Below are 15,014 nucleotides of genomic sequence, written 5' to 3' on the forward strand. Positions count from 1 at the left end.
AATTTTTTTTTTTAAAAAGTTTTTAAATTACTATTCCAATCTTGTTCCATATATATTTCCTTCTTAGAGCATACTTTACTAGATTCTCTTCGTAGTATTACAAGCAAATTTATAATTTATAAAAATAAAATCTCTTTCTAAGACAACAGACATTTGTCATCAACTCACTCCACAAATATTAATATTGTGTGTTACTAATATAGTACTATGTTATGTGGTACATAGATCTAGATTACAAATATGAAAGGATTGATCTTGTGATTAAAGAAATTTATTATATTCTTTTATTTTTAAAATTAATTTAATACTGTTATGATGTCGGGTGGTGAAATTAAGATTCTAAAGAAGGGGTAAAAGAAAAATGAATGGACATGCATGAAATGCATATCCGAAGCCCTACAAGTAAGGCAAGAAGGAATATATAATATTTGAACAACCGTGTATTTTTTGTGTGGAGATAGAATAGGAAGTACATACAAGTGTGTTAAAATATGCAATGCTTTTGAGCATGGAGATCTCTTGAAGAAAGGTAAAAACAAAAAACAAGAAGGTATCTATTTCGTTTTTATTGCTTCTACAATAAAATCCTAAAGACCAAAAATATCAGCAATTATCTCCGACTCATGATTTTATTAGGATTTGTTTACTATTTTTCTCTGATAATGATAATAATGAGCTCACCTCACCCTTTTATTCTTTATTTTTTCTCATTATCCTTCATATTTCACTATAAATTCAGTATCTGCTAAGTCAGGATATCGATATATAAGTATCCCCAATCATAACTTATATTGACTTGACAATGATTATCACATTACATTACGTTACCCTCGCTGCCTTGTTTTTCTTCTTGTCTTGTTTGTTCTCTTTTGGGCATTCTTTTCTTGCTAGCTAGTTTTCTCTTTTTTTCCTCGAAGTTTCCTTTTCTTTTGTATTTTGTTGAGGTGGTTAGACATTGTGGTGTGTTCTTTAAAGGTAGATATGGTCAGCTCTTCTTTTTCCTTACCATCAATGGATTTTGATTTTGATGAGAAACCACATGTGTTAGCTATTGATGATAGTTTGATAGATCACAAAGTCATTGAAAGGTTACTCATCAACTCTACATGCAAAGGTATGAAAAAAACAAAAAAGTCTTGGCTTCTTTTTATTTATTATTCTTTTTGTTCATAGAAACTTTGCTCATTATATGTTGGTATAATTTGTTAATCAAAGAAAAGTTTCTAGCTATAACATGTTTTATCATATTTTTATCTTTGTTTTCATAGGTTTTGGTGAACATTATATCTTAATTCTCCAGTTTCTATCCATGGTTTTGTATGATTAAGATTAAAGAGAAATATGATTTATGATAAAATGATGTTCTTGTTTATAATATGTTATCTAATTAGAGTAAATATCATCATTTGCTAAAAAAAAAAAACATAGAACACTCGAAGGAATAAAAAAAAAAAGTTTATCATGCTGGCTAGACTCTCATGTCTAGGCTAGGCTAGAGCTAATTTAATAGAGAGCCATAAGTTGGTTATGATACCATGGAAGTTACCATAATAACAAATGTATGAGAAGTCATGACCAAAATGGAGATTAACAAGTACTAGACCCCTCTTCTTTTGCTTTTGTTTTCTATCACTTTGAGGAAATTGAAAAGGAAAAGAATATCCTGTCATTTCTGGTATTTTTTGTTAGGTATCTATTTGTTTGGATGCTAGAGGTGGCAAAAGGTTAGAGTACTCTAGAAAATAACTCATAACATTGCAAATCCATTGATTTTTAATTAATCCCAATTAATTAGCAAGCAGAGAAAGAAGTCTTGAGTTTTGGAAACTTGACTAAAGTTTTTATTATTCATAATTTGGTTCTTATGATTGCAATGACCATAGTAGAAAACAGAAGAGAGCATTGGAGTATTTGGGCCTTGGTGATGGACAACATGCTAGTCATAGTGTAAGTAATTCTTGCTTTTATGAATTCAACTCCATCATTTGTTGTTCATGGGTATTTCGCTTAGGAGGATTTGAAGGTGAATATGATCATCACCGATTATAGCATGCCAGGAATGACAAGTTATGAGCTGTTGAAAAGAATCAAGGTAAATATTACTCATCTTTAATGATCTAGTTATTACCATAACTTTCCTTTGTATTTTCTCATGTAACGGTTTAGTTTTTCAAATATCATATACTGTAAAAACTATAAAATAAAATTTTTCAAGAGTTTCTAGGATCTTATTAGATAGATATAAAATTATTTAGGAATTTATTACCTGATTTTAAAATAATTTTTTAAAGACTAAGTTGTCACAAATCACAATCAATCTAATTATTAATCAAATGATAACTTACAACTTTTATATAGTCTTTCCATAGACTTAAGTGTTCTGTCTTTATGAAATTCTTATACGAGTCAGTTCAGTATATATATTTAATGACAAACAGCTGCATATTAATTTTAGATATTCTTTATACCGCAGTTTATCAGAATAACTATTTTTTTTCATAAAAAAAAATAATATGTACTAGTCTTTACAACTTTAATTAATGCCCAGTATTTAACAGATCATCGATTAAGAACACCTTAGAAATAATACTTTAATGTAATAGAAATTTTATAATTATAACAACTGTATAATTTTCTTTATAAAATATTTTTATCTCATAAACTTTATTTTCACTTTAGATTTATTAATCTACTATTATATAAATATTAAAAATAAATTAAATTTTTAATAATAATAAATATATATTTATATAAATATAATAATATCACAGATAACTAAAAAAATATTGCTTAGTCGACGTCGGATTACTATCATTATTTTTGTTATCTTTGATAAACCATAAGCGACAATAATTCGGCAAAATTGTAGGGCATTTACTAAAGAGATGGGGCAATAGCTCTAACTAAACAGAGCCGTTTAGAAATCACCTCAACCTTATTCATAATTTCTTCAAGGCCTTGCCCAGCTGCTCTTGAGAGTCTTTTCACATCTATGTCATGTCCATCTGGCAATTTCCTCCGCAAAATCTCCATAATCCTTTGACAACTATTCAATTCAGCGATGATAAGAAATTCGCAAGAGCTCAAACAGTACCTTGTACACTGGGCCAAAACCACTGGCAGCATCAAAATTCCCGGTTGTCTTTTTTATTGAAATATAATCAAATCATAGGAAGTTTAAAGTAATTTGTGGTTATAGTTATTAAACTATTTTTAGGTTGGCAAGAATTAACTTATATATTAACGAGTTAAATTAAATTAATAAAAAAATATTTTTTAAAAAATATAAATCAAATTTTAACTGAATAATAAATTAATCTGTCAAGTTTATCAAAAGCATATAAAAATAACTTTGGGTTAATTTTCTTATGCTCGGACCTGGGTAAGGAAACGGATTAAATGGATTCCTAGTCAATTCAGTAAACCAGGCCTATATTATAATAACTATGGTTCCAGGGAAAATTCAAATTCTCAACGTTCTAAATGACCGCAATATATAAAAGTTAGCTCACCATTACACCAATCAGTTACTGGCCCTTCCTGGCCACTATAGTTGACAAATAATGGAGGATAACAGATTAGAACAAACCATGGTTAGTTATAAAAAGAATCAAACATCTGACCTTTCCTAGCTCCTAGCGCAGTCCATGCCTCCATGGTGGGCGGGTGGACAAAACGCGTAAATAGCCCTTTTCCGATTCCGATCCCGTTTTCCTCCTGCCTAAAACCGACCTTTTTGCCTTCCTCCTTGTCCTTGTCGGGAAAGGTCATAAAATCATGGGAATAGTTGTTACAGGTCAATAGATACATATATAAAAAACCAAAACAAAGACCACCGCAACGCAATTCCCTTGTCAAATTATTATTGGTTTTTTTTGTTTCTTCACCAAACCTCCGCTCTCTAACCCAACAGCACATCTTCAAATCACCTCTCTGATCCACCTCCAAATTATCCTCTCATTACTCGGGGATCAAGTTCCACTAACTCTCTTGTCGTCGCCTCCGTCTTTTCTTCTCCGATGGCGGCGGCATTCGGTTTCGCCACCTCTATTGCTGCTACTACACAATCAAATCCTAACCTCCGTCCATCGACTTTGTCTTGTCCTCAATTGCAAGCCTTCTACAAACCCTTGAACAATAGAAGGGCATCGGCTTTAAATCAAAGCCTTCGTGTTAGATGTGAAAGTGTGAGTCAGAATTTGAATTCAATCGATAAGGAGGAATTGAAGAGATCGGGTGTGAGATCGAGTGTTATGGCGCTTGCGCAACTCAAGCCTTCTGCAATCGACGGTGAGTTTGCTCTTTTTTATTTCGATTTTTTTTTTTAGATAATCAGTTTTTATTTTGATTATTTAAAATTGAATAACGTGTGTGCTTCCTTTTATTATGGGATGCAAAAAAGCTGTTTTTTTAGCTTGCTCATATTATTTTATATTTACGATAAAAAATATATATCTTCTATTTAGAAGCATGGGATTGAAAACCTTGTAAAGGTAGTGGAATTTAGCTTTACTAGATAAGAAAGAGACAGTGGTGCTGGCGGTTATGTGAGTATTGTGTGGTAATAATTATTAAGTGGAAGGAGTTTTAAACTGATTTTGATGACACGAGAGTGTGTTTTAGTGATGGACAACAAATACTCCAATTCTCTCTTTTTGTTTTCCGCTAATCAAATTGTGAATCACAAAAACTTTAGTCAAAACTTTATTCAAGTCTTTAAAACTCAATAATTCTTTATCTGCTTGTTAATTAATTAAGATTAATTAAAAAAACATGAATTTACAATGTTATAAGTTATTTTTTAGAGTAATATAACCTTTTGCCACCTCTAGCATTTAAATAAATAGATCCCTAATAAATAAAAAAATACTAAAAATGATGGGATATATTTTTTCTTTATAATTTCCTCAAAGTGATAAAAATAAAAACAAAGAAAGTAGAGTTTAGTCCTTATTAATCTCTACTTTGATAATAAATTTTCATATATCTGTTATTACGGTAACTTTCATATAACTTTCATAGTTCCATAATCCACTTATAATGCTCTTTCATAGTTCCATAATCCACTTATAATGCTGAGAATTATGTTCTCCATTAAATTAACCCTAGTATAGGAATGAGAGCTTAGCCAGCGTGGTTGACTTTTTTTTATTCCTTCATGTGTTGTATGTTTTTTTCTTTAGGAAATAATAATATTTACTCCAATTAGACAACATATTAGAAACAATACCATTTTATCATAAATCATATTTCTTTTTAATCATACAAAACCATAGATAAAAATTAGAGAATTAAGATATAATATTTACCAAAACCTCATGAAAATAAAGATAAAAATATTATAAAACATATTATAGTTAGAAATTTTAATTTGATTAACAAATTATACCAATATATAATGAGCAAAGTTTCTATGAATAAAGAGAATAATAAATAAAAAGAGGCCAAGACTTTTTTGTTCTTTTCATACCTCTGCATGTAGAGTTGATGAGTAATCTTTCAATAATTTTGCGATCTATCAAACTATCATCAACAACTAACACATGTGGTTTCTTATCAAAATCAAACTCCGTTAATAGTAAGGAAGAAGAAGAGCTGACCATATCTACCTTCAAATAACACACCATGATATTTAACCACTTCAACAAAACACAAAAAGTCAAGGAAACTTTGAGGAAAAAAAAGAAAACTAGCTCGTAAGAAAAGAATGCCAAAAGGGAACAGACAAGACAAGAAGAAAAACAAGGTAGCGATGTTAACGTAATATAATGTGATAATCCTTGTCAAGTCAATACAAGTTATGATTGGAGATATTTATATATCAATATCCTGACTTAGCAAATAATAAATTTATAGTAAAATATGAAGGATAAAAAAAAAAGTAACGATAAAAAGGTGAGATGAGCTCATTATTATCTTTATTAGAGAAGAATAGTAAACAAATCCTAATAAAATCATGAGTCAGAGATAATTGCTGATCTTTTTGGTTTTTGGGATTTGATTGCAAAATATATATTTTCTTGTTTTTGTTTTTCCCTTTCTTCAAGAGATATCCATGCTCAAAACCATTGTATATTTTAACGCACTTGTACGTATTTCATATTCCATCTCCACATAGACAACACACTGTTGTTCAAATATTATACATTCCTTCCTACCTTACTTGTAGGGCTTCGGGTATGCATTCCATGCATGTCCATTCATTTTTTTTTTACTCCTTTAAAATTTTAATTACACCGCCTCACGTCACAAAAGTATTAACTTAATTTTAAAAATAAAAAAAATATAATAAATCTCTTTAATCACAAGAGCAATTATTTCATATTTGTAACCTAGATCTATGTACCACACAACATAGTACTATATTAGTAACACACAATATTAATATTTGTGAAGTGAGTTTATGGCAAATGATTCTATTGTTGTCTTAGAAAGATATCTCATTTCAATAAATTACCAATTTGCTTGTAAAACTAAGAAGAGAATCTAGTACAGTCTTTAATCACAAAAGCAATTATTTCATATTTGTAACCTAGATCTATGTACCACACAACATAGTACTATATTAGTAACACACAATATTAATATTTGTGAAGTGAGTTTATAGCAAATGATTCTATTGTTGTCTTAGAAAGATGTCTCATTTCAATAAATTATCAATTTGCTTGTAAAACTAAGAAGAGAATCTAGTACAGTATGCTGTAAGAAGGAAATATATATGGGAACAAGATTGGAATAGTATTTTAAAAACTTTTTGAAAAAAAATTATTTTTTTTGTATTTTTGGATTATTTTGATATATTAATATCAAAATTAATTTTTTTAGAAAAACATGATACATATATTAAAATATTTTAAAATAAAAAATACTTTAAAAAACAACATCAAAATCTCAAATAACCCTAAATAAATAACCCGATAGATAATTGTTAAAGTAATGGATGATATTGAAAGAATTGTCACTATTTGCAAGGACATTAAGTGCAAGAGTTATGAAAAAGTTAAAATTCACAAAAGTGATTTGTGATACATACACACACATACATTAATATCATTAACTTGTACTCTGTTATAGTGAGATTAATGTTTTTTAATAGAAAAAAATAAATCATGCGATAATTGATCCAATATGACTTGGTCCTCTTGGCAATTCCAAATGCAACCTAGATAACCGGTAAAAACATAGTTTGACTATATATATATATATATATGTATAAATAATAAGATTGTTTTAATAAACATTAAGATAACAACATCTTATATCAATTTGGGAAACTCGGTTAACTTTTCAATCTCCATGATATACCATGAGATCATAATAACTCTGTAGAAAGAAAATCAAAACAGATTATGATACTCAATTTCTAATAAACACAATGTTGAAAAATGAAGTTAGAAAAAAATCAATTAAAAAAGAGAGGAAAACAAATGAACTAAGTCAACCTATCAAACCGCAATCCAGGTCATGAGACCGGGATAACCCAATAAAAAGTAAATTGAAACAAATTATGAAGCTCATTTATCAATTAACTCAATTTTAAAATAACATCAACATATTAAAATAATTAAAAAAACACAAAATAATTGATGGGTAATAATGACATGATGATGGGTACCTTTTCCTTTCCCTTAATTTAAAATTCTAAAAACATGATAAGAAGTCTCTTTATCTCACCAACTTAAAGTTAGCTAAAGATATTTATAGTTGTAAAACTCTAATCGTCTCTTAAAATTAATTAAGAATCTTTATAGTTATAAAACTTTGATTGTCTTCATATGTAAATTTGAAATCTAGTTAGAGTTCAAAAATAATAATATTAGTTAGAGTTGAAAAAAAATGAATCTTAATTTGCTTATTTAAAAACAAATATCAAAATATTTTTTTAAAAAATATATTTAATTATCCTGCAACCCAACCCTTAGTTTTAAATTCACGTCAGATTGGATTCTAAAGAGAGTAAGAGACCTGTAAATATACTTTCTACTAGAGAGGCCCATGTGACCATAAGCAACGTAACAACCAAACTTTATAATTCATTACTCAACTTAAACAGACAATGATATTTTTGTCCACATGTGATATTTTCACACATCATTATACAAACATCATCAATTTGAAAAGAGTTTCACAAAGAGATCCTTAGGGATCAACAAAAATTTCAAAAGAGTATCCCATATACCAAGAGATCCCAATTTATCGATAAATACCTGCAACACTTCAATATACCATCAATCAAAGCCTAATTATTGTCCAATGAACTCATCATTTCGCAACACATCTCATCAAAATCATTATAATTCATTTTAATGTCACATTATGTGTTGCTACCCGATTTTTTACCCAATATTTTGATAAATTTTTGAGAAAAACAAAAACAAATAAAAAAAACAATGAAAACCCCAAACAATACATTCTGGTAGCCTTTTCCTCCCTTGAGGATCTCTTAAGGCACTACAAGGAGAGATTCCTCGATAGGAAGAACTATCTCCTCCCCTATGAGGAGAGGACATTAAAGGTCTACCTCTAGACCTGTTGTTTAGGGTTTAATTGTTTCAAAGCTAAGTTATCACAAACCACAAATCGTTCAAGTATCTATCATCTAACAATAATCCTCACAAACCACCAATCAGAAGTCTTTTAAACCCTTTTCAGAGAGAGGGATTGTCATACCTTTAAACACTAGCTCTTTTCTTACGTGTTTATATGTTTATATATATATTTTCTAATAATGTACTATTATAAGAGGCATCACATTTTATTTATAGGGAAACCTAAAAACCCTATAAATAACAAAAATATCAATTTTTCTCTTAAATAATATAACATAAATTATTTTAAGATAATTTTAGAAATTTATTTAATCAAATCTCTATTTAGTTTTTTTTAGGTCTACAATTGTAACCCCTATATTAAATATATTTTAGTTCTGAATTTCTAAAATTCATTTACAATCAAATCACACTTGCTTAATCATTTTATTTTAGCTGTTGACAAATGGTTCTTATATGTGTTACCCATTATGTTTGAAGATCAAATACAATTTCTAACAATCTGGTATGATCCCCCAAATATTATAAAAGTCATAAGTTGTTTGATTTAATCTTTTAGTGATCAATTTCTTAGTGTAATTATTATTTCTCCATCAAGAATGTTTGATTTAATCTTTTAGTGATCAATTTCTCAGTGTAATTATTATTTCTCCATCAAGAATCTTTCAATTTAGACAATATAAGTGAAATATGTCTACTTTGTCAAAATAATTTTAGTTATCAACACTATAGTTATTGATTGTTTAAATATGATTTGAAACCATTTTCAAATCTTATTCCACATCTATTAAGGATTTTGCAATCAATATTGTTTAAAAATAGATGAAATATTTTTTTTTAATTCACCTAGGGTGATGAATTTCTCTTGATTACTCAAATATCTTCATATAGTTTATATTATTTCTAATATATACATGTTTGTTACCCTTGATTAAGATAACATATGGTCAGGATCAAAACATAACACTCCCTATATATGATAAGTTAGTGATCTCAAGTTTAAGGATCATTTACACAACTATCATAGGAACCTTTCTATAAATATATGTGATTTCTCCATAGAGAATTCTCTTGCAGGTTAGTTGTGTACATGTCATTTGACAAACACCGACATATTAGTTCTATATATTTCTCATACCTCATTTTATGAGAGCAACTACTTCATCTCATAAAAGAAAGAACATAATGTGTCAGTCTCAACAACTTTAATTAATATCCAGACTTAATAAAAGATTGATCAGGAACATTTATGAACAATATTTTGATGCAATAAGAATCTTATAATTATAATTTTTTTTTTGTAATTTTCAGTGCAAAATATTTTTATTTTATAAACTTTATCTTTACTCTATATTCATTAATCAAATATAATTGAATATTACATATAAAAAACACTTTTATTAATAATAAATATATTTTATATGAATAAAATTAATGTTATATATAATTAACCGATTAACTACGAAGTATATTTACTAACAATTAAATAATGCAAAGTTATAAAATCACATCTATATAACTCTTTTAACTTATAGAGTTTGTATGATAATAAAGCATTTATTTGTGTTATAAAGTTTGTATAATAATAGAGTTTGATTTATTTTTAAAATCTAAATTTTAAAATTGCGTTTAACTTTTTTTTTTAAGAATTGCATATATCATTTATATATTGCTAAATTATACTATTTTTATAATTAAATTTTAAATTTATGCTATTTAAAAAAAAATTACAGAACTATTTTGAAAAAAAAAACTATTAGGAAATGCAAAAGCTAGCAATTGATTGTGTTTGTATAGTGATGTGTGAAAATATCACATGCGGACAAAAATATCATTATCTGTTTAAGCTAAGTAGTGAATTATAAAGCTTGGTTGTTGCGTCGCTTGTGGCCACGTGAGCCTGTCTAGTAGAAAATATATTTAGAGATCTATTATTGTCTTCAGAATTCAATTTGACGTGAATTTAAAACTAATGGTTGGGTTGCATGATAGTTGGTTATTTTTTTTAAAAAAACTTATTTTGATTTTTTTTAAATAAGAAAATTAAGGGTCGTTTTTATTATTATTTTTCAACTCTAACTATATTTTAAATTTACACATGAAGACAGTCAAAGTTTTATAACTATAAATATCTTTAGCTAACTTTAAGTCAGTGAGATAAAGAGATTCTTTATCATATGTTTAGAAATTTAAATTAAGGGAAAGGAAAAGGTACCCATCACCATGTCATTATTGCCCATAATTTTTTTTTGTGTGTTTTTTAATTATTTTATTGTGCTAATGTTCAAAATAAATTTTAAAAATTAAAATAAATTATTTTAATATATTTCTAAGTAAAAAACATATTTGAAAACAATCCTTACAACTATTTCAAATAACCCCAAAGTTATATATATAATTAAATAAGTATGAGTTTTTACTACACCTCCTCTCACATATTACTATTCATAGGAATAATAACTTTTTTTTACCTTCATTTCTATGTTGTTTTTTTCTTTATAATATATGATTTTAAATAAAAATTCAATTGCATGTTTGTTTATTGGAGATTGAGTTTTATATTTTATTTTAATTAATATTTTATGAAGTTATTAGATTAACTTTAGTTTTTTTTTTCTATTTTTCTAATTGACTTTTTTTTTTCAAATTCATCATTCAATATTAGGTTGATCGAGAACTAAACTTCATGAATTTTTTTTGTGTGTATTCTATGAGGTTATCCTTATTCAATGACTAGGATAATAAGTATAGCAGGTTAACCCTGATTGACTCGAGTTTTTTTTGTATTTTTTTAATTATTTTTTTAATTTCATATTTTAAAATTGAGATGATTAAGAAATGAGATTCATAATTTGTTTTAATTTATTTTTTATTAGGTTATTTTGATCTTATGACCTGGATTGCGGTTTGATAGGTTGACTTGGGTCATTTATTTTCCTCCTTTTTTTAATTTATTTTTTCCAACTTTATTTTTCAACATTTTGTTAATTAAAAATTGAGTCTCGTAATTTCTTTTGATTTTTTTTCTACGGGGTTATTATAATCTCATGGTTTAGTATTCAGATTGAAAAGTTAATCGGGTTTTTCAAATTGATCTAATATGTTATTTGACACGACTAAAAGATTGTTGTCTTCTCCCAAGTGCAGGAGTGTCGAAGTAATAAATAACCCGGCAAGACCGGGGTCGAACCACAGGGAGGTTAATTGTACAAATTATAAATAACAATTATAAACAACAATAACAATAATAACAATAACAACAACAACAACAACAACAACAATAATAATAGTAGTAGTAGTACTAATAATAATAATAATAATAATAATAATAATAATAATAATAAAGAAAGAGAAGAAGAAGATGATGATGATGATGAGAACTTTGAGATGAAATATTAATGTAACAATTAAACAATGATAATAACAAATGTCAAGGTTAGAGGTTTCACTAATGGTATATCAAACAAGTATAGTATAAACTCTTATTATTGAATTGGAAACCACACACAAAGGAGGTTCCAATCAGATTATATATTGTTAACATGATTACATTAGTCATCTTATTCAATTAATGCTAATACTTGTAAATCTCGTCAAACATTCATGATTATAACTTATGTTAACAACAAATCAAGTTCCTTTCATAGCTCAGGTGTCGGTTATACCATACATTATGGGCTATGAAAGTGCCAAGCATTTGTTGTACCAAGTGTTATACAACATAAATCAAGATTAGTCATTTAACAAGCAAAGTATTAAAGAGTGAACAAGATAACAAATATAAAACATGTTAGTATCAAACATTAAAGTCCATAAAAACTAGATATTTTCTATATTTATTTTTTTCTACTAAAAATCATTAATAACATCTAGATATTTTCTATATTTAAAAACTATTAATCTCACTATAACAAAGTACAAGTCAATGATATTAGTGTATGGGTGTGTCTATATCAAAAATCACTTTTGTGAATTTCAGCTTTTTTATAACCCTACACTGATATCCTTGTAAATAGTTACAATTCTTTCAACATCATCCATTGCTTTAACATCTATCTACTGTGTTATTTATTTAGGGTCATTTGTGATTTTGATGTTTTTTTTAAAGTATTTTTTATTTTAAAATATATTTATATATGTATCATGTTTTTCTAAAAATAATTAATTTTGATATTAATATATCAAAATTATCTAAAAATATAAAAAAAAAACTTGAAATTAAAATTTTTTTTCAAAAATTTTTAAGAACATTATCCCAATCATGTTTCCATATATATTTCTTTCTTACAGCCTAATGTACTAGACTCTCTTCTTAGTCTTACAAGCAAATTGGTAATGTATAAAAATGAGACCTCTTTCTAAGACAATAACAATACCATTTGTCATCAATTCACTCCACAAATATTAATATTATGTGTGTTACTAATGTAGTACTATGTTGTGTGGTACATAGATCTAGGTTACAAATCTGAAAGGATTAATCTTGTGATTAAAGCGATTTATTATATTCTTTTATTTTTAAAATTAAGTTAATACTTTTGTGACCTAGGGTGGTGTAATTAAGATTCTAAAGAAGGGGTAAAAGAAAAATGAATGGACATATATGGAATGCATATATGAAGCCCTACGAGTAAAGCAAGAAGGAATATATAATATTTGAACAGCCGTGTGTTGTTTATGTGGAGATGGAATAGGAAGTACATACAAATGTGTTAAAATATACAATGGTTCTGAGTATGAATATCATGAAGAAAGGGAAACATAAAAATAAGAAGATATCTATTTCGCTTTTACTGCTTCTGCAATCAAATCTCAAAAACCGAAAAGATCAGCAATTATCTCTGACTCATGATTTTATTAGGATTTGTTTACTATTTTTCTCTGATAATGATAATAATGAGCTCACCTCACCCTTTTATTCTTTACTTTTTCTTATTATCCTTCATATTTTATTATAAATTGTGTATCTGCTAAGTCAGGATATCGATATATAAGTATCCCCAATCATAGCTTGTATTGACTTGACAAAGATTATCACATTACATTACGTTAATCTCGTTGCCTTGTTTTTCTCCTTGTCTTGTCTATTCCCTTTTTAGCATTCTTTTTCTAGCTAGCTAGTTTTCTCTTTTTCCCCTCAAAGTTCCTTTACTTTTTGTGTTTTGTTGAGGTTCTTAGACATTGTGGTGTGTTCTTTGAAGGTAGATATGACCAGCTCTTTTTCTTCGTTACCATCAGTGGATTTTGATTTTGATGAGAAATCACATGTGTTAGTTATTGATGATAGTTTGATAGATCGCAAAGTCATTGAAATGTTACTCATCAACTTTACATGTAAAGGTATGAAAAGAACAAAAAAGTTTTGGTCTCTTTTTATTTATTATTCTCTTCGTTCATAGAAACTTTGCTCATTATATGTTGATATAATTTGTTAATCAAATAAAAGTTTATAATTATAATATGTTTTATTATATTTTTATCTTTGTTTTCATGGGGTCTTGGTGAATATTATATCTTAATTCTCTAGTTTGTATCCATGGTTTTCTATGATTAAAATTAAATAGAAATATGATTTCTGATAATATAGTGTTCTATTTATAATATGTTGTCTACTTAGAGTAAATATCATCATTTGCTAAAGAGAAAAAACATAGAATACTTGAAGAAATAAAAAAAAGCTTACCTTACTAGCTAGGCTCTCATTCTTAGGCTAGGCTAGGGCTGATTTAATAAAGAACATGATTGTCACTGCCATAAGTTGGCTATGGCACCATGGAAGTTACCATGATGACAAATATATGAGAACTTATGACTAAAATGGAGATTAACAAGGTCTAGACTCCACTTCTTTTGCTTTGATGTTCCATCGTCATAAGCTACTTTCGTTTGCTATCCAAAGCCTTCTTTGTTTCTTCTAATTGATTAATGACACGATGAAAAGATTGATATTTTCTTCCAAGTGCAGAAGTGTCAAAATAATAAATAACTTGGCAAGACTAGGGTCAAACTATAGGGAGGTTAATTATACAAATTATAAACAACAATAATAGTAACAACAACAACAACAACAATAATAATAATAAAGAAGTTGATGAGAATTTTGAGATGAAAGATTAACTTAAGGATTAAATAATGATAATAACAAATGTCAAGGTTAGAGGTTTCACTAATGGTATGTCAAACAAGTATAGTATAAACTCTTATTATTCAATTGAAAACCACACACAAAAGAGGTTCCAATCAGATTATAGATTGTTAACATGATTACATTAGTCATCTTATTCGATTAATGCTAATACTTGTAAATCTCGTTAAACATTCATGATTATAACTTATATTAATAACAAATCAAGTTCCTTTCATAGCTGAGGTGTCGGTTATACCATATAGTATGAACTATGAAAATGCTAAGCATTTGTTGTACCAAGTGTTATAAAACACAAGTCAAGATTAGTCATTTAACAA

The sequence above is a fragment of the Populus euphratica genome, unplaced genomic scaffold (assembly GCF_000495115.2).
Source record: "Populus euphratica unplaced genomic scaffold, PopEup_1.0 scaffold1268.1, whole genome shotgun sequence".
Taxonomy (NCBI): domain Eukaryota; kingdom Viridiplantae; phylum Streptophyta; class Magnoliopsida; order Malpighiales; family Salicaceae; genus Populus; species Populus euphratica.